Below are 21,397 nucleotides of genomic sequence, written 5' to 3' on the forward strand. Positions count from 1 at the left end.
AAAATAATTTCCTATTTAATTTTTTTTTTATATAGGTTTTGAGTACTTTTCTTTCTTTTTATTAATTTAATTGCTATTATGCTATTAATTTTTTCAGGTAGAATACTAAGGAAATATAATTATGAGAGTAGGCATATTAAGTGACTGTTTTGTTATTGAATGTTCTAAAAAATTATCATTTAAAAAGAAGTTAATTTTATTATTATGCACTAGATATTTTTTTAAAATGATAAACAATTATGTCCAATAATATTAATACAATAATCCTGTCAAGAGATACTAAAATTATATTTAATAGTTAAGATGGTTTATATTGTAATATAAAATATATTTCTAAATAAAATTTATAGTTTTTCTATAATTAATTATCACACACTTTTTTTTAATGATTAGAAGTTAAAAAACAACATATGATGCACTAAGTAAAATTAATAAACTAATATATTTGTATTTAAATTTTATGCTATGAATAATTAATTTGGGGTTTTCAACTTCAAAGCTTTATGATCTTTCATAATATTTTGATTCAAAAAAGTTTAATAATGAAAGACTAGATTTTTTTGCATGATTTGCTCAATAAAGTAAATGGCATACAATTCCCAAATTAAATTAGTAAAATGTTTGAAAACCAAAATATCAATATTACACATGCATTAGAAACAAATAAAAATTTAAACATATTCTGGCAAATAATAATAAACTAACTGAAATTTATGAATGTCAAAAATAGTTCGTTTCAACAAAAGAAGTATTTATAAGATATAGTTGATTTTTTGGAAAAACAGGTCTAGCGGTTTTGGAGATCCAATAAAAAGGTTAAAAAATGCAATATAGTGGCAAAGAAAGATCATTAGGCATACGCACATCAATTTGTCAAATTGGAAACCAACCATTCAATAATTATTAACTTCCCGTAGGGTAAGTTATTGTAATCGTCCAAAAATCAAAGATGAAATTTTTTACATTTCTTCACGTTTTGAAGGTTTCTCAACATTTTGGAATACCTCAGAAAAAATTAATGTGTGTGTGTGTGTGTGTGGGTGCGGATACAAATTTTAGTCGACGATTAAGAGGACAGGGATCGACCGATTTGAAAAATTCAAAAAACATTTGATTTGTATTGATAAGGAGACGTGCTGATTAGTTTTTGGCAAAGGCAGGTCTAGCCGTTCCGAAGATATCAAAAGATGCCAAAAACGTAACTCAGTTTTCAAGAGAAGGGAGCGTCCGATTTTAATAATTCAAAAAACATTTTATTTGCATTGACAAGATAAAAAACTGATTAAATTTTTGGGCAGGCAGGTCCAGCGGTTATGAACTCTCAATAAAAATAAGTTAAAAAAATGTCATTTGGCGGTCAAAAATGTTTATTGGACATATGTACATCAAATTATCAGATATTTTATAGAGATTTTAATAATGTGTTTACACATAACTTAAGTTTGAAAACTTAGTTTGAAAGTAATCACCCCCCCCCCCCGTCCTGGATTAGCATAACTAAAAATTACCGTCCCGGATTTGACTTGAAAAAATATGGTCACCTTTGTGGTCACTTTTGTTCAATATTCTTCACAATTATTTAAAAATAATTAGCACTCAGGTATTCCAGGCAGTTAAGAAATTCATTTTCATGTTTGTTTGTTAATTTTAGTAAAATTTCAAATATAAGTTTAATATTATGAATGTGAGATGAGGCTATTTTAATCCGCCTTTTTCATACAAGCATACTCTTTGCACATAACATTTTCAGATATTTCATGGGTAGTTGTAATTTTATTATCAAGTAAGAGCGAAGATTTAATTTAGACCTATACTTTTCGAAAACCCGGGACAATCCGGGACAAAAGATCTAAATCCGGGACAAAAATTGCTTTTAAAAAACCCGGGACACAAGGTACCGGGACTGTCTTGGCCAAACCGTAACCGGGTCACCTTACCTTAAGGCATGATGCCATGCACCCCAGTAGTTTCAAATAGTATTTTGGAAGCAACTGTAAGAAGGGCCATGCCTCACAGGTTGGAAACCACTGCGTTAAGTTCTGATAAAATATACATATACAAAATTTAGATCTATTCTTAAAGAAGTTTTATTTATATAAAAATATATAAATTATAGTAACTTTTTACCATTTGTTTGGAATTCAAGTTGAAAACATCTAGAAATGTAAATTTTATTTGTATTATTTACCTGTACCTGCCCACATGATGCCAACATAAGCGCTTCTTACACGATGCGAGACTGATACGTTTATTGTTTAAAAATTGCGTTTAAAAAAACCCGGGACACAAGGTACTCAGTGCTGGATTACCCCATAGGCCCGTGAGGCCCGGGCCTAGGGCGGCACAATTTGGGGGACGGCAAATTTTTCCGATTTTTTTTGTCACGGCAATTTAATTTAAGGATTGATCTTGATCTAGATAATTCTCTATGAAATAGAATGCCATTCGTTTTCTAATCAAAGTTATTCAAGGGCGCCTCATTAATATTTTTAGTGATGTATCATGTTTAAAATAAAAATTATCAAATTAACTAGTGGGCTGTATGGAATTGTGCCTTAAGGAAATATGTAATTCCTTAATATAAGGAATTGCTGAAACTTCTAGTACCGTAACAAAATGTTCAAAGAATATTAAATGTTTTCAAATAGATTATTACAAATAAATACTGTAACATTGTCTAATATTTATAAGAATTATATAAACTGAATTGCAAAGTTGAAACTACATTAAAAAGTATATAAGTGAGCTTTAAAACTTTAGTCAGAATCAAAAATAAAATCTGAATTATTTTCGATGAACAAAAAAAAAATTGTTGTGAAAAAAAAATTGAAACTGATTTTTTTTCCAAAATCAATTATTTTGTTAAAACAAGCAGCAAGTTTTTTTGAATCATTTAAATCGGACGCTGGACGCAAAGGTAGGCCCAGCGGTTTCGGAGATACAGAGCTAAATGTTAAAAAAAATTGCAGTTTTTAAGAGAACTAAGCGTGCGGTTTAAAGGATTCAAAGAACTTTCTGCTTGTTTCACCAAAATAATTGCTTTTGGAAAAAAAACTTTTGTTTCTTTTTTTTTTCAAAAAATATTTTTTTGCTCAGAATTATTTACAAATGCGTTTAGACTGTGACTATACGGGAGCACTTTTTCAATTTTGTGTAAATTAGGCAACTATTTTTTTTTGAAATTGAATTCGAAAAGAAATGACGATTGTTGTTAATGTTCTGGAGATAAATTGATTTATGATTTACATTTGATTTGCTCAGATATAACAAGATAGCAAAAATAATGAAAATTACAGTATCTGTAATAATATATTTGAAAACCGTTTAAAATTTCTCGAATATTCCATTACGGTACGGAAAGTTCCAGCAATTTGCCTTAAGGCACGATGCCATACACCACTAGTTTTATTTTACAATTATATATAAAAACGCACAAATTAATAAGACGCAAATATAAATAAAAACATATTTAATACAAATAATACTTCACAATCAAATCAAATATATGAATCAAATAGAACTAGATGCAAATATTAGCAGTAATAATTTCGACCATCTCGCCACGAAGGTTGAATTATGACTGATTGTGGGGTACAATAAACTTTTCGTATTGCACCCTCTATGGTTCCGAACCCGAAACTATTCAATTAGATAACAATTTTGGAATTTTTGCATTTTAGTATCATCTGGTAACAATTCATAGTTTTGTCCTTTTCTGACCCCAATAAAAGAGGTTCGCAATAACAACTAAAATCATTCTGTATTTGGACCTCTCGGTGGAGACTACTAGGTGGTCAGTGGTAAGTCTTTTAAAAAATATTTATGTATTATGTAATCATTTCGTGCATTCAGTTTCAAATACGTGTCATGGAACTTGTGTTTAGGTTGATTCGATTTGACTTGATTTTCTGTTGAATTATAATTATAAGAATGTAAATAAATTGAAGTAAAAATTCGTCTCTTTAATATTAAACGATTTGCGTTACATTTTCTAATCCAATATATTTGTGCTGAAGTGTCGCCTTAGTGTTTATTGTTGTGAAAATATTTAATTTTAGCTATTTGAGTTAACATAAATAATTTAATGCAATCTTTAGATTATTAAATGTAAATATAATTAAATAATATTAAATTTTAATATAAATCTTATGTTTCAAATATTTACGATTGACTACATTTGTTTTGTTTCAGATTTCATACAGTGTTTTGCGCAGTGGCGGATTGCTTTAGGAATTTATTGTGCATGATTTTTTTTTATTCAATCACATTGACAATTTTTAATTATTTTTTATAATTATGTTAAATTATAATTTTGAGTTATTTGCGTCCACATTTTAATTTTTTTTTTGTTCGTGCGAGGACTTATTCGTAATTTTAATATCGTTTGAAACGATTTCCGCGTTTAAATGTGTTCCTGTCGCCTATCCCCCACGGCAGGTTCTAGTAATTCGCGTTTCGTTAATATTTTTTTTTCATTTGGTGTGTGGATCCTTGCGATGTTTTTCCCAGAAGCAACGCAACCCCATACACTTCAATTTATAATTAGTATTATTTGTACAATGTTTAATTTTTTTTGAATTATTTTGTTAGTAGCATGGATGTAAATAATTCGTTTAAAAATCTAAAAACTTTGTTAAATAAATTACTTGTTTTTATTTTGACTGATTTTTCTGCTGCAATGCAATGAATGTGTTTTAATTAAATAATTTAAATTTTTTGTGATTGCACAATAGGTCTCCTAAACGGAGAAACGTTGAAGACGTACTGTTTGAAGTTAAAAAAAAAAGGTAAGATGATACAAAACCCTAAATTATGTAAAAAAATAACAAAATTGACATTTATTTTAGTGTAAATGGGCCTCGACTAAAGATACCAGGCGGTTGAGTACTACAACGAACTACGAGTAGACTACCACATAGTATTTATAAGTCATTGTCATCATTTCAGGGTTGCAGAATTAATTTCTCACCACGACGACAAGCACCGGGACTGCTAGGAGATTGTGGTGGATTAAAAAGGTTGAAGGTACCCTTTTTGGGGTGCAATGACTGCTACTTGGTACATCTTAGCATTGCGTTTACCAATATACAGGGTTTACCTTGGCGCCCCAATCTGACTTTTAATAAAAACCGGTAATTATCTGTAGAGTGCGTAACTAACTACATGAATGAAACATAATCTGTACTTATTAACTTATTTAATGTTACCTAGTTGTGTTCGTCGTAGGTGCCAAGATATGACTGTATTTTTGTAGTCATGTCTTAAGTCTAAATTCTGATATACTATTGTTTTGGTTAATGAAAAAGCTTGAAATTATAGATGTGTATGATACGGCGTGATGACAAAGGGGATCGCATACAATCGGAGAAGCCTCACTTTTTCTGGATTGTGTGTTCTTCGCCCATGGAACAACACACGCACCACTATACACTAATTGTGTACTTCCGACTCGATTGACAACCTCAGAGGACTGATACTTAAAAAGTGATTGCGTCTTTGTAACGACAGCATGCAATGTTTCCAAAGGGTTGCACAACCTTTAGTGCAAACTACATCCGCCACCCGCCTATACGGTTCCTGTCGTATGTGGTCCAGAGTCGCGATAAAGACTACATACATCACTTCCAAGGATCTCTCCACCTGCCTATAAGGCTCCTATCGTATGAGGTACGGAGTCGCGATCGTTTTTTAGTATCAGTCCTCTCAGGTGGTCAATCCAATACGGAGGACACAAGTTAGTGCATTAGTGATGGTTGTGATGTTGTGCCAGGGAAAAAGAACACGATCTAGAAAAATCCGATCGAGTTTTCCGATTTTAAGCTTTCCCCTGCGTAATTACGCCGTTCTATACATTTTTAATCATTTCTAGCTTTATCATTACCCCATCGTTAGTACATTCGAATTTAGGCTTAATGCATCACTATACATAAGTGCGGTCAAGCTCTCGGATCTGTAAACATAACTGGGTAACAATCAATAAGTTGGTAAGTAGATTCTGTTTTAATTGTGTAGTTAGTTAAAATCTCCACTGGTAACTGCAGGTTTTGTTGAGTCGAATTAGGGCGCTAAGGTAAACCCTTCATATTGGGGAGTGAGATGCTAAACATACCAAATAGCAATCTTTACACTCTAACAAGAGTACCCTTAACCCTTTCAGTTCACTTCAATATGGATACCTACAGGTTTTTTCGTATCCATAGGTTAATGTTAAATAGTTAGACCTTGATTAGATATAAGTATAAAATATTTTTATTTTTGTTACCGGGGCCCCGTTTGTATGTTCGTCCCTATTTTTAGGGGCACTTGTGCTTTTTTTATCTCATTTCAGATATCTTTCCAAGAAAATTGCTTACCAAGCATACTACCAAAAAACCTCTACCGAATCGAAGATATGTGCAAGTGAGTACCAAGAACTACTTCCACAACCCATAGGAGGAAATTGGTCAGAACAATTGATGTACCAAGACACTAAAATTGTTGGCATACTGCTAAGTAATATGTATAAATCTTTTTTCTTTATATTTTCTAAACCACTTTTTATTTCAGGGTTACAGAATCAATGTCTTTTCGCACCACAAAGCACCAGGACTTCTAAATAACTGCCAGGAGGATACGCATATTTACAGGTTTTTATCCTATTATTGTTAATTTGACCTTATTATTAGTTATGACCATATATTCTTTTATATATACGGGGCCCCGTTTATTTGTTTGTCCCTATTTTTAGGGGCATTTGTGTTTTTTTTTTTCATTTCAGATATCTTTCAAAGAAGACATTTTATTGTATGTCTATATGTTTTACCACCAAGAGACCACTACCGAATTAAAGGATATGTGCAAGTGGGTACCAACAATTACTTCTGCAACCCATACGAATAAATGTAATGAAATTCTATGTTTACCTCTTTTTAGGTCTTGCACGAGATTTGGCAGAAAATATCAACTCAAAACCAACTAGCACCACTTCTACCTGAACTACCGCCTATAACTGAATTGGATGATATGACATAAGCGAAAGGAAAATTAACTGTGAGATAAAACTTTCTATTATTATAGTATTATTTAGTTAATATCAGGTTAAGGGACGTTTTGACATTAAAATCTTTGGTCGTACCTTTTTTGGGGTTGTTTGCGTACTTTTATTCAGAGCTCAAAAGGGTGGCGTCATGAAAGAACCTCTCTTATATTTTTCGCGCTCTTCTTTACATTAATTAATTAATTATCATTTGTCCTTAAACTTCATAGGCTGGGAACCTATGAAGTTTTTTTCCAAGTGTTTACATGGTGGATCTGGGGGGTACATCATGTAAATGCTCTTTTTTTATAAATTTACAATCACCGCTAAAATACTAAAGTATACATTTTATATTGATTTTTTTCTTTACCACGAGAGGTTCTTTCATTTTTAAAAACCGAAATTTTTGGGTACATTAGGTCATTTCGCGGGGATTGTTCTTTTCGCGATATCAGTTAGGTATAATTAGTTTGTAAGTTAGTTTAAGTGGATTAGGGCTGCACAAATCGATACTTAGTAGTATTTACACTATATCAATTTCCATTTGAAATGTTAGAAACGTAAATATGAATAGAAGTATCTATTTCTGTGGCGACACCACATTAAAAAAAACGCGCCTGGCAACTTTACCCCATGGGTGGTGAGGAAAAAAGTTGCATCCTAATTATGTACATATAATTATCAAAATTAAAAATATTTAAATAATTATGTTAATAAACATAAATGTGTCAATATATGTGTTAAAATATCTTAAAATAAAATTTTTGCAAAATAATCTTTGCTTTTTAATATGTGGTTAATGTTATTTTAAATTTTTTTTTCAGAACTTCATAAAGAATTATTAGATGCTTTCAGAAAGAATATTGTCAATAATTACTAATTTTGAATTAGTTGAATAAATACTATAAATACTACAATGCGAAGAGTTATATGATTTTGATAAAATATATTTTATCTCTTCGCATTGTTGTATGTATATAGTATTTTTTCAACTTCTAATTCAAAATCAATAACTATTATTCTTTTTAAAAGCATATAATAATTTTTTAGTATATATGAGATATAAAACTTTAATCAGAATTGAAAATAAAATCTGAATCATTTTCGATATACACAAAAAAAATGTTAAAATAAGTAGAAAGTTCTTTGAATCATTCAAATCGGACGCTTAGTTCTCTCAAAAACTGCCATTTTTTGCACATTTAGCTGGGTATCTCCGTAACGGCTGGACTTGCCTTTGCCAAAAGCTAATTACCATTTCTCCCCATCATTACAAATTGAATGTTTTTTAGATCATTCGAATTGGATGCTCCGTTCTCTCAAAAACTCGATTTCTATTTTTAGCACTCTTTGCTCCGTAACTCCGAAATTACTATTTAAAATTACTATAACTTACCCAATGCAAAGTTAAAAATTATATCTAAATAATTTAAAACAAATTGTTTAATTAAAAAAGTAAAATTTTGTCTATTAAAAAGGGCGCCTGAACGGATAGGGCCTAGGGCGGCAGAAAGCTTAAACCGCCACTGCCGGGACTGTCCTGGCCAAACCGTAACCGGGTCACCTTACCTTGCATGCACCCCAGTAGTTTCAAATGATATTTTGAAAGCAACTGTAAGAAGGATCATGCCCAACAGGGATCGTTGAAGTATTACGTAAGCAGATTTATTACAATTATTTACTGCATTTTTCAAAAAATTTTCTTGCTTGCTTTTTTATAATTTCATATATAAATGGTATATTCAGTCGGTTGTGTAGATAGCGATTGGATACATAATGATAAGTGATAGGGTTTCTCTTCATTCCGAGTATCGTTCTCAATGCTTTATTTTGTATAATTTGTAATTTATTTATGTTTTGTTTATTGGTCATACACCACGCAGGGGCTCCATAGGTTAAAGTTGATCTTACCATTGCAAGATAAAGTCTTCTCTTAATCTTCAGATCAATATTGCTGCTAAATTTTAGTAGGGGGTACAATAAATATAATAATCTATTAGCATGATTAATTTTGCATTTGATATGGTCGTTGAAATTGAGTTTTCTATCCATTACTAAGCCCAGATACTTAACTTTGTCTCTCCATAATATATTATTGCCGTTTATGTGTATGTAGGATTGAGGAACAGGTGATTTTCTTCTTTTAGTAAATAAGATTGCTTCTGATTTGGGAATATTTAGTCGAATTTTCCATCTATTAGCGTAATCCATTATTGCATTCAGGTGTTCTTGAAGTCTGATTATAATAATTCTATCGGACTTAGCGGATGTGTATATAACAGTGTCGTCTGCGAATGTTAGTAAATTGGTATTTGGTGCTGTAAGTAAATCTGATATAAAGATAGAAAATAGCACTGGCCCAAGAATACTTCCTTGAGGTACTCCTGATGAAATGGATTTTGTTGCAGAAATTTGATGTGTACTTGAAAAGATCTGTTTTCCAAGTAGCTTTTAGTTAATTTTATAAGTCCTACAGGAAAGTTCCATTTAATCATTTTGTAAATGAGGCCGTCTAACCAAACAGTATCAAAGCCTTTTCAATATCCAATAGGATCATCCCAGTGTTTCTTCTTCTATTAAATTTTAGAATTGACTGCTGAATTAGGATGGATATGGGATTAATGGTAGAGTGATTGTTTTTAAATCCATATTGGTGATAAGGAATAATATTATTGGAAATTAAAAAGTTGGACAGTCTGATATAAATGACCTTTTCTATTATTTTACTAATGCAACTTAGTAGACTGATTGGCCTATAACTTAACGGTAAGTCAGCATCCTTGAGGGGCTTTTTATTAGGAATAACTTTGGAGGTTTTCCACACAACTGGAAAATAGTTAAATTTTATAATTGCGTTTGTAATTTTTGATAAAAGAGTAATACTTAAGTATTGAACGGCCCCACTGGTTGGAAACCACTGCGATAAGTTCTGATTGTTGTTAAAAATATACATACACAAAACTTATATACGAGGTCTGTTCAAAAAGTACCCGGAATTTTCGTTTTTTCAAAAAAATATTTATTTATTCGTCTACATTAATGTGGTCCCCTTCAAAGTAGTCCCCCCAGATATAATACACTTATGCCAGCGTTTTTTCCAATTTTCGAAGCACCCTTGATATTCACTTTTTGATATGTCCTTGAGCACTCTCAGCGATTTTCTTCAATCGAGGAAAACCGCCGCCCTTTCATGGGTCTCTTCAACTTTGGGAATAGGAAAAAGTCACACGGAGCCATATCTTGTGAATTTTTGCACTTTGCAACACTTTATTTCATTTTTTACGCAAAATTTAATACAAATTCTTTGACTTTTCAATTCTTCCATTGTAAAAATCGCCGAGCTCAGAAAAATACGTCGAACCTTAGCGACTACCACAGACAAAGTAAACAGTGAATATAGCTGAAAATTTCATCATACTTTAGGGGCATGTATACCAACACAATAAAAAAAAAAATTTGACAATCAGACACTCCAGACCCGCGAAATTTAATTATTAGTAATTCCGGGTACTTTTTGAACACACCTCGTATATTCTTAAAAAAGTTTTATTTATATAAAAATATACTTATATATAAATTATAGTAATCCAAGTTGGAAACAACTAGAAATGTAAATTTTATTTGTATTATTTACCTGTACCTGCCCACATGATGCCAACATAAGCGCTCCTTCGATCAACACGATGCGAGACCGATACGTTTATTATTCCAACAGACGCCGAGCCGGATGGACGTCTGCGATAAGTATATGAATTTAACTGTTTATTAAATTAATATTAAAGTTATGAGTGAAATAGTTCTAAAATTGTGTTACTAATTAAATAAAAGTTCTCAATAAATAGTGTCATATGTGAATTATAAAGAAAGTGATAATAATTTTCGAAACGTCGATCTCGATCGTTTGAATTACCTGTCAAAGTGTGCAGACAATGAGACAATGTGTATTGTGTAATGGTAACATGTAATAATTAATTTTTCTGCAAAAATAATAATTTGTAAGATTGGTTATTGCTGTCTTGAAAAAACTGTTCAAAAGTGTTATATACTAAAAATTATTTTAAAACCAACGCGCGCGTAGGCTTCATATAAAGTATGAAAACCTTGTTTTATTACTATTTTTGTGCAATATAGAACTTTTACCTAAATGTGATACCTGAACATAGGACTAATAATAAAACATATAGAACAAATCCCAACAAAATGTGACGGAATGTACATTATTATCACACGCATCTCCCATATCAGGTTAGTAAATAAATTTTAGTTTGTTTTATCTATATTTACAAAATAATAATAAATTTAATTTTGTGTCAATAATATCTTTTAAAATTGTTCCTGTACGATGACAAACAGTTAAGAGAGTTATTATTTTATTAACTGTGCCTAATTGTTAATTCTGTACGCAGATGCTATCGGTTATCAATTTCTTTCATATTTTAATTTGCGTGTGCGTAAATGCTGAGAGCGTAGGTGTCAGTGTGGACTTTCGAAGTAATATAATTTTACAGGAACGTATTTTATTTTTACCTTAAATTCATATGTATTTATTTATTTATTTATTAACTTCCCGTAGGGTAAGTTATTGTGATGGGCCGAAAATCGGAATTGAAAATTTTTACATTTCTCGACGTTTTGAAGGTTTCTGAACATTTTGGCATACCTCAGAAAAAATTGATGTGTGTGTGTGTGTTTATGTATGTATGTATGGATACAAATTTTCGCCCACGTTTTCGGGCGTACGGATCAATCGATTTGAATGGTTTAAAAAATATTCGATTCCTATTGATAAGGAGATGTGCTGATTAGTTTTTGGTAGAGGCAGGTCCAGCAGGTACGGAGATAACGAGCAAAGAGTGCAGAAAATATAAATCGATTTTTTGAGAGAACGGAGCATCCGATTTGAATGATCTAAAAACATTCAATTAGTAATGATTGGGAGAAGGGGTTCTTAGTTTTTCGCAAAGGTAGGCCCAGCCATTTCGGAGATACAGAGCTAAATGTACAAAAAATAGCAGTTTTTGAGAGAACTAAGCGTCAGATTCAATTGATTCAAAGAACTTTCTGCTTGGCTTAACAAAATAATTGATTTTGGAAAAAAAAATTTGTTTCAATTTTTTTTTTTTTTTTTTTTAATTTTTTGTATATCGAAAATAATAATTCAGATTTTATTTTTAATTCTGACTATAGTTCTAATATACTTTAAACAAATAATTTCAACTCTGCAATTCAGTTTATATAATTCTTATAAATATTAGACAATGTTACAATATTTATAATAATCTATTTGAAAACATTCAATATTCCTCGAACATTTCGTTACGGTACGGGAAGTTCCAGCAATTTGCCTTAAGGCACGATGCCACCCACCCCACTAGTTTATTTATTCATTTATTATACGCCAATCGGCCAATCGGCTATATATAGTTAATTATATATTATTGTAACAATAACATGTAACAAAATAATGTTAAACTATGTTATTTATACAAACGCATACAAATACACATACGGGCAGGGCCGGTCCTGGGGTCCTTAGCGCCCGCATGCAACTTTTATTCTAGCCCCCCCCCCCCTATTAATTTTCACCGTTTTAACAGTTTATCATTAAAATTATATAAATATTTACATATTATATAAAAAAATTATATAAAAAATTAATTTTCAATTATTCTGGATTTAGTACACAAAAAATTAGATATATAATCTAGAAGGGTATAAAATATATTGATTTTAAATGTATTTATTATTATCGATATCAATAAATAGAACAATCCCTGTCATAATTTTACATTTTAGTGATATTCAATATGTAGTAAATTGGTTAAGGATGTAAGTTCGACTACCATAGCAAAACAATTAATATTTTTGTTAGATTAAAGTTATAGAATTTAAGAAATGCATTTAAGAAATAGTGTTTATTATTTTGATATAAAGATCTTGATATTAAAATAATAAATACTATTTCTGAAATGCATTTCTTAAATTCTAAATCTTTAATTTAACAAAAATATTAAGTGAAATGAATAAATTAATTTTTAATTATTCTGGATTTAGTGCACAAAAATTTAGATATAATCTAAAAGCGTATAAAATATATTGATTTTAAATTTATTTAGAGAATCGTGGCGATTCGGGGGTTGATTATAATCAAGTATTTTAAAATTTTCAATTATTTTTAACTAATGTGCAATATTAATATTTAACTAGTGGGGTGGGTGGCATCGTGCCTTAAGGCAAATTGCTGGAACTTCCCGTACCGTAACGAAATGTTCGAGGTATACTGAATGTTTTCAAATAGATTATTATAAATATTGTAACATTGTCTAATATTCATAAGAATTATATAAACTGAATTGCAAAGTTGAAATTATTTGTAAAGTATATTAGAACTATAGTCAGAATTAAAAATAAAATCTGAATTATTTTCGATATACAAAAAATTTAAAAAAAAAATATTATTTATTAATTATTTTGTTAAGCCAAGCAGAAAGTTCTTTGAATCAATTAAATCGGCCGCTTAGTTCTCTCAAAAACTGCCATTTTTTGTACATTTAGCTCCGTATCTTCTAAATGGCTGGGCCTGCCTTTGCGAAAAACTAATAACTACTTCTCCCAATCATTACTATTCGAATATTTTTTAGATCATTCAAATCGGATGCTCCGTTCTCTCAAAAACTCGATTTCTATTTTCTGCACTTTTTGCTCTTTATCTCCGTAACTGCTGGACCTGCCTTTGCCAAAAACTAATCAGCACATCTCCTTATCAATAGGAATTGAATGTTTTTTGAACCATTCAAATCGGTTGATCCGTGCGCACGAAAACGTGATTGGAAAATTGTATCCATACATACATACATACATACACACACATCCATTTTTTCTGAGGTATGCCAAAACGTTCATAAACCTTCAAAACGTCGAGAAATGTAAAAATTTTCAATTCCGATTTTCGGCCCATTACAATAACTTACCCTACGGGAAGTCAATAACTATTTGATTGCAAAAAATATCACGCATTAAATACTTGTTCCATGTATAGATACATTTTTTCCCCTAATTCCCAAACTTTGCCGCCCCAGAAAATTTGCCGCCCTGGGCACTAGCCCCGACTGCCCCTACTGTAAATCCAGCACTGCTTATATGTAGACCGAACACACTATTAATACTAACAAATTCTAATAAGTATTATTTCTTTTGACAATATTGATAAATGCACTATGTGATGAATCAAAAAAGTTTAGTTTCGAGCACTGTTCGTTGACCACCATTGCTACTCTGTTCATTGGACCCTTCAAAATATAGTTTTTTGTGGTTTTTGAATTATATGATTGAAATCTTACATTAGTATTCGTAATTAAGCAAACTAATGGTGCATGGCATCGTGCCTTAAGGCGAATTGCTGTAACTTTTCGTACCGAAAATACTTTGAATTTTAATAGATTTTTTTGAAAATTTTCAATTTTTTTTATATTTTGAATTATTTGAAAACTTTGAACTTTTGCTCAAACAATCACGCTGCACAAAAACTGAATTGCCATTTTTGTGCATTTGTGCTCAATACCTCGAAACGGTTGGATCTGCCTATGTCAAAAACTAATTAACACCTTTTTACCACTAACAGAAAGCACGAATATTTTTTGAATCGACGAAAAATTGTATCCGCACACAAACACACATACAACCATTTTGTGTAATAATCCTTCAGTCTGGGATGCATAAAGGCATTTCCTTCGCTATACAAAAAAAACACACATCCATTTTGTATAAAGTATGCCAAATTGTTTAGAAACCTTTAAAACGTAAAAATATATAAAAAAAAATATTTTAAACATACTGTCTATGACGTAAAAAAATCATATGTGGAAACTAAAGATGCTTTAAAATTTTTCCTTGTTTTATTCAAAGTATGCCTTCCTAATTCATAATTTTATTCATGTATTTCAACATAAAAATAAAGATTTTCAACACACACTAACATCATTATTATTAATATAATAATAATAATAATTATTGTTGTTGTTATTATTATTATTATTACTATTATTTTATTATTATTATTATTATTTATATTATTATTATTATTATTACTATTATTTATTGACCACCGTCACTAACTCACTTATTAAATTTCTATTATATTTTGTGTTAGTAACACATTAATTCTTATGTCTTTATTATTAAAGATTATCTATTAAATAATATTTTCATTTCAATTAAAGATTAATTATTTTTTTTATTAATTTATTAAATTTATATACATATGAAAAAAAAAAAGTTTTAACATCTCCTAAGAAGGTGGCATGTCTTATCCCCAAGCGTAAAAATAATTAAGAAACTATAGTGGGGTGTATGGCATCGTGCCTTAAGGCATATTACTGGAACTTTCCGTACCGTAATGAAATGTTCAAGGAATATTAAATGTTTTCAAATAGATTATTATAAATATTGTAACATTGTCTAATATTTATAAGAATTATATAAACTGTATTGCAAAATTGAAATTATTTGTTCAAAGTATATTAGAATTTTAGTCAGAATTAAAATTGAAATCTAAATTATTTTCGATAAACAAAAAAAAATTATGAAAAAAAAAATTATTTTTGAAAAAAAAATTTGAAACAATTTTTTTTTTCAGAAGCAATTATTTTGTTAAAACGAGCAGAAAGTTCTTTGAATCTTTCAAATCGGACGCTTAGTTCTCTCAAAAACTGCCATTTTTGCACATTTAGCCTTATATTTTCGAAATAGCTGAACCTGTATTTGCCAAAAACTAATCATCTATTCTTTCAATCTTTACAAATTGAATGTTTTTAGATAATTCAAAACGGATGCTCCGTTCTCTCAAAAACTCGATTTGTATTTTTTGCACTCTTTACTTCGTATCTCCGTAACGGCTGGACCTGCCTTTGCCAAAAACTAATAAGCACATCTCCTTATCAATAGGAATCGAATGTTTTTTGAACCATTCAAATCTGTTGATCCGTGCGTCCGAAAACGTGGACGGAAAAATGCAGACACACAAAACACACACACATCCATTTTTTCTCAGGTATGCCAAAATGTTCAGAAACCTTCAAAACGTGGAGAAATGCAAAAATTTTCATTTTCGATTTTCGGCCCATTACTTTAACTACCTTACGGAAAACCGTAAAGAGTTTAGGTAGTAAAAAAAATAACACTAAATAATATTAGCAATCCAGAAAAACTGGATATATATATACATACTAGCTGTCCCGGCATACGTTGGTTTGCGATGAAGAATATTTTTTTAAAAATATTATTACAGCGCTTTGCATTAATTAATCGTTTTTGAAATACGGAATTCCAAACATCCATTTTTTTAATATGCTGTTGCAAGTTTAAAAAATCAAATGAAATTTCAAAAACTCTGTGTAAAAATTTACAGATTTGTCATAGATTTGTATGGTGCTTAGTTCCTTATCAAAACTATTGAATCTTCAAATTTTTATATTCAATCCCTATATTTTTCTCTGCAATAATTGTATATTATTATTGTTGGAATTAAAACATATCTGGCACTGATAACACTAAATTTAACTGGAATAAACTGTCTTAATTAAAAATAAATTATTGTTATAGAAAAAAATCTTTTCCTTAAGCCAAGGAATATATTTTTGAATAAAAATGTATATGTATTTAGGTATAAAATAAATGAGCTAAATCAAATTTACTCAAAATAATTTATTACCAACAAGTAAACTAATACAAAAGAGTATGTTAAAGTCAATCTACTTGGAAAAAATGATGTAAATATGTTTCCAAGTAAAAATAGATCTTTTGCAATATTACACCATAAAATTAAAAATCATTATTAAAGATATTCTAATAATAAAATATTAGTTTGTCAAATATCTCCCTTCCGCCTTTTTGTATTATAAACCAATAGCAAAAAAGCGGAAGGGAGATATTTGACAACCTAATATATCAAATAAAGAAGATAGCCTAATCGTTGGATTGCGTTTAAAAGCCTTGTAATTTAAAGGCATGGATTTGAACTCGAAAACTTGTGGTTGCAAGTTTGAAACCCACCATTCACACCCAGTACTCAGCCATTATTATTAAAATGTTATTGATTCCTACGCGCGGTAGAAATATCAAAAAGTTAATTAAATTTTTGTTAAACACATTATCATTGTAATGTAAATTTTTCACGGTGACTTTGTATAGTGTATTGGACCATGCTCTGAACAAATAGTCATATTCTATTTTATTTCTATTTCAATGATCCAAAAAGCAGCAGATCGACGGACGCTTTTGATTTGAACAATGACCGGCAGTTCCATTATATATGCGATGAACGTGCGTGGGTTTTACTTCCTGTGCCTGTATTGTACTATTCTATATAAGATACAAATTATAAATTATAACTACCGTCAAACGTTTCGAAAATATTATTCTCCATATATGTCTGCAAAGCAATTAAAATAATTGCAGACATAAAACATCCGCTGATACCGCCGGCCTAATTCAATGAGTTATTTTGTTTAAATGTGGAGAATGGACTGTGATTTGAGGTTGATAAGCATTAGACAATGTTTAAAGAGATTTGTATTCAAGTTGGGAACACTGTTATTGAAATTGAAGTCTACATACATTTTGTTTTTGAATTATTTTGAATTTAACAATGATCAGAACTTAAGAGTTTGATGAGCTGTTTTCATGAATTACTTACCTAACTGCATCGTCTTTTTATACATAGCAATCCAAACAGTTGCCCCATCTCTATGTGATTTTATTATCAAATTTTCTGTAATAGTTCTTTTTTTTAATATTCGTCTTCTACTATGGAATATTAGCAAATAATTGGCAGTTCATGAGTAGTTAGAATGTCTACAACGAATGCTAGTTGGACGACCGGGCATGATATTTTTGTAATAGTCGAGAAAGGGCTATTTTCACTTGGAAGCATATTGCTATCTATATTCCCAAGGTATAATCTATGTCAACTATAGTTGACCCCAGGCTTCTCGAGGCAGAAATCGAACCTATACCTGATTCAAAATACCCACAGATAAGGCATTTTTTGTGAACAGTTTGATCAGCACTTAACAATTCTATTTGAACTATTGTGATGAAAATACCCCTTAAGGAGAAGGAATTTTAACACTAAATCTACCGACAACTCGGGTATACCTACATATAACGCGCGCGGTCAAATTGACCTACAATTAAAAAGTTATCTATACACAATTTAGTTATTAAATATTGAATTATACCAACTACAAATTAGTTATCAATCTGTTCTACCACATTTTCACCAAACAATGTACTGATATAAATTCTAATTGTTTTCGGAACAGTTATGCTGCTTTCTCCTATTTCTATTAGATAATGTTTAAAACTTGGAACAAGCATTTTTTTGGTTCACTTTTTTACACCGTGAGAGTAATGAAATTTCATTCATACATTTTTTTTTTAAATTTATTGATGAATTTATTAGTTTTAGAACGACAAACTATGGAATTGAAAAATTGAACAAGCTCCTCTTATTATTTCCCAAATAGGGAAACCCACTTATTATATATTTATTAATGACTTCACACTTCGCACAGAACTTTATTCTAATTTTGTCTGCTTCATTTGGTATACTTTGTTTAAATGTGCATCTACATTTCGATGAAAACTACCCCCCAAATAATATTATTTTTGGTCAAATTGACCGACAGCGGTAGGTAGGAAAAAATAATAAAATATTAAAGAGTGAAAAAATTTTTATTAGTATGTTCTGAGAATTATATCGTTTGGTAATAGTATTTTCATATAGTTTGATAATGGTATTTATTTTAACGTTCAAAAACGTTTAAGTTATACAAAGTTTGAAACGGTCATTTTGACCGGCATTGGTAGGTTTAGTGTCAAGGACCTTTGGTTTAGAATGTTTAAAAAAATATTTTTTTTGTATATTTTCAAAGTTTAACTATTCAAAATACTAAGTACAAGAGAATTTTTCAAAATTTAAAATATTTTCTAGAGCATGATCAATTCTCACCACTAATTCTCAACTTCTACTGGACTCGTTTATTTGACATTTTTTACAGAGTCTTCTTCATAGACTTCTCCTTAGTAGGAACTATCATTCCCAATTTACAGAATATCAAAAAAGTTGAAAAAAATACATGTTGCTATGTTGTGAAAAAAACATTTTTTTAACTTGTCCGTAGTTCATACAATAGCGACATAATAATATATATATTCTTTCATCAGATTAATTGGAGGGCTAAACTCATGAGTATGTGGTCACGAGCCAATTTTTTGCGACTTTCCACTTTTACACTTCTAGAATTAAAACTTTTTAGCTATTTTTAATTTCATTTTTTTTGGATTCCCGAACATTAATTAGTAACCTGTAAGCAAAAATTTAATAAAAATATTGTTTGCCTTTTTATGGTCTTTCAAAAAACGCATAAAATATATGCCTCTCAGTACACCCCCTTAAGAAGGAAACTCAACAATTGACCTGTACTATTTGATATATTTATATCAATTTTCAATATCTTGCCTCAATTCCAGTTTTTTTACTTGAATACTTATTTCAAACTATATTTTTAAGTAAAAACCAATATTTGCTTAAATTAAACTGGTTGAAGTGGTAATGGAAAGGCTGATGCTCTTTCCATCAGCTACGGGAGGCTCAGCTATAACTGTAAATAACGTTATAAAAATTTATAAAAGTTGATAACTATAATTTATCTTTTTTGTATTTTACATTACCTCCAATAAGCTGTTGGGCTGAAACTTCTCATTATTTCGATGGTAACCCAATGGTTTCATCCATATTTGATGATTTTAATCTAATTCGGGTTGACTTTTCGATTCGAATCTAATAGGGTTGATTTTTTATTGGTGCAGCAATGTCTATGGTGAGGCTATTTTCACTTGTAAACATATTGCTATCTATATTTCCAAGTGAAAATAGTTGTCACTGCTGCCTGTCCACAGGCTGCTCGAAGTGGGTATAGAACCCGGGACTTCTGAATCAAGTCCCCTCGCTCTTAAGCGTTTACCTACGGGCGAGACCATTATTTATCATAAACGTCATTTTCAAATTTCGATAAATTGAATATTATCTGAGAAGAGCTTATCTTGAAAAGTTGTCCCACGAAAGAGTGCCCACGTATGTTATCGTGGAAAGTATTTCGATACAAAATTGTGTAAATATGTACAAAAGGTGCATGAACAAATATTACCGTCGTCTGGCACATGAGGAGAGGATGTGGCTTTTGTGATATAATGTTTGGAGTATGCTAATGAAACTCCGCGGCGCAATAAAACATTCTTTTGTTTGACTTTAACACAACACGCGCTACAAGACAACACCGGAACTGCTCCATGTGTTTGTTTTAGTTTATGCTATCGTAATGAATACCAGGAGTCTGATAATAGAGTATTGTTTCAGTTCAGCTATTGGTTTGGAATTAGTTGGATTCCTGTTCTATAATAAATATTTTGTAAAAGTAATAATGAAGTATGCTATTTGAAACGTGTTGTATAAACACGATCTGTTAGTGTGCTACTCGGAGAACAAACCTTGTATTGTACCTAGTTTATATCAAAAACTAGATGGGACGCATGGCATCGTGCCTTAAGGCAAATTGCTGGTACTTCCCGTACCAAGAATTATTTTTTTTAAAGAGATTAACATTTTTGAAACTAAAATACTTAAAAAAAAATAGATTTTTGAGAAACTCTAAATTTTTGACAAAAATTTACTTTTTTGAAAAAGTTTTCTTTATTTTGAAATATTTTGGAAATTCTGAACATTTTTCCAAAGCAATAGTACTGCTTTAACTGCACAGAGACGAAATATCGAAGCGCCGCGTTGCCGACTAACGGATAAACATTGGTATGGAACCCATAGGAAAGTAAACACAATTTATGCTTATTGTTAAAATCTCTATAAAATATCTGATAATTTGATGTGCATATATTTAATGATTATTTTTGACCGCCAAATGGCATTTTTTTTTTACTTTTTTCACTAGATCCCCAAAACCGCTAGACCTGTCTTCATAAAAATTTGATCGATTCCTTATCTTGTCAATACAAGTAAAATGTTTTTTGAATTATTAAAATTCTTAAAAGCTGAGTTATCGTTTGAAGCACTTTTTGCCCCGTATCTTCGAAAGGGCTAGACCTGCCTTCGCCAAAAACTAATCAGCACATCTCCTTATCAACAGCAGTCGAATGTTTTTTGAATAATTGAAATCGGTTAAACCGTGTTCCCGAAAACGTCGACAAAAATTTGTATCCGCATACATACACACACATACATCCATTTTTTCTAAGATATGCCAAAATGTTCAGAAACCTCTGAAACGTAAAGATATATACAAATTTATTTTCGATGTTTTTGTGATTACT

At 30.5% G+C, this 21,397-nt stretch overlaps 1 long non-coding RNA gene across 1 annotated transcript; it reads left to right on the plus strand.

Annotated features, from left to right (window-relative positions):
• The first annotated feature begins 6,357 nt into the window (after positions 1-6,357).
• On the plus strand, positions 6,358-6,803 carry LOC113364221. Its single transcript, XR_003366027.1, has 3 exons — positions 6,358-6,399; positions 6,547-6,626; positions 6,728-6,803. It is a non-coding gene; the product is annotated as an uncharacterized LOC113364221 (long non-coding RNA).
• The last annotated feature ends 14,594 nt before the right edge of the window (positions 6,804-21,397 follow it).

The sequence above is a fragment of the Ctenocephalides felis genome, unplaced genomic scaffold (genome assembly GCF_003426905.1).
Source record: "Ctenocephalides felis isolate EL2017-DRISC unplaced genomic scaffold, ASM342690v1 CF-g0.4_SCAFFOLD_00845, whole genome shotgun sequence".
In the NCBI taxonomy this organism is placed as follows: domain Eukaryota; kingdom Metazoa; phylum Arthropoda; class Insecta; order Siphonaptera; family Pulicidae; genus Ctenocephalides; species Ctenocephalides felis.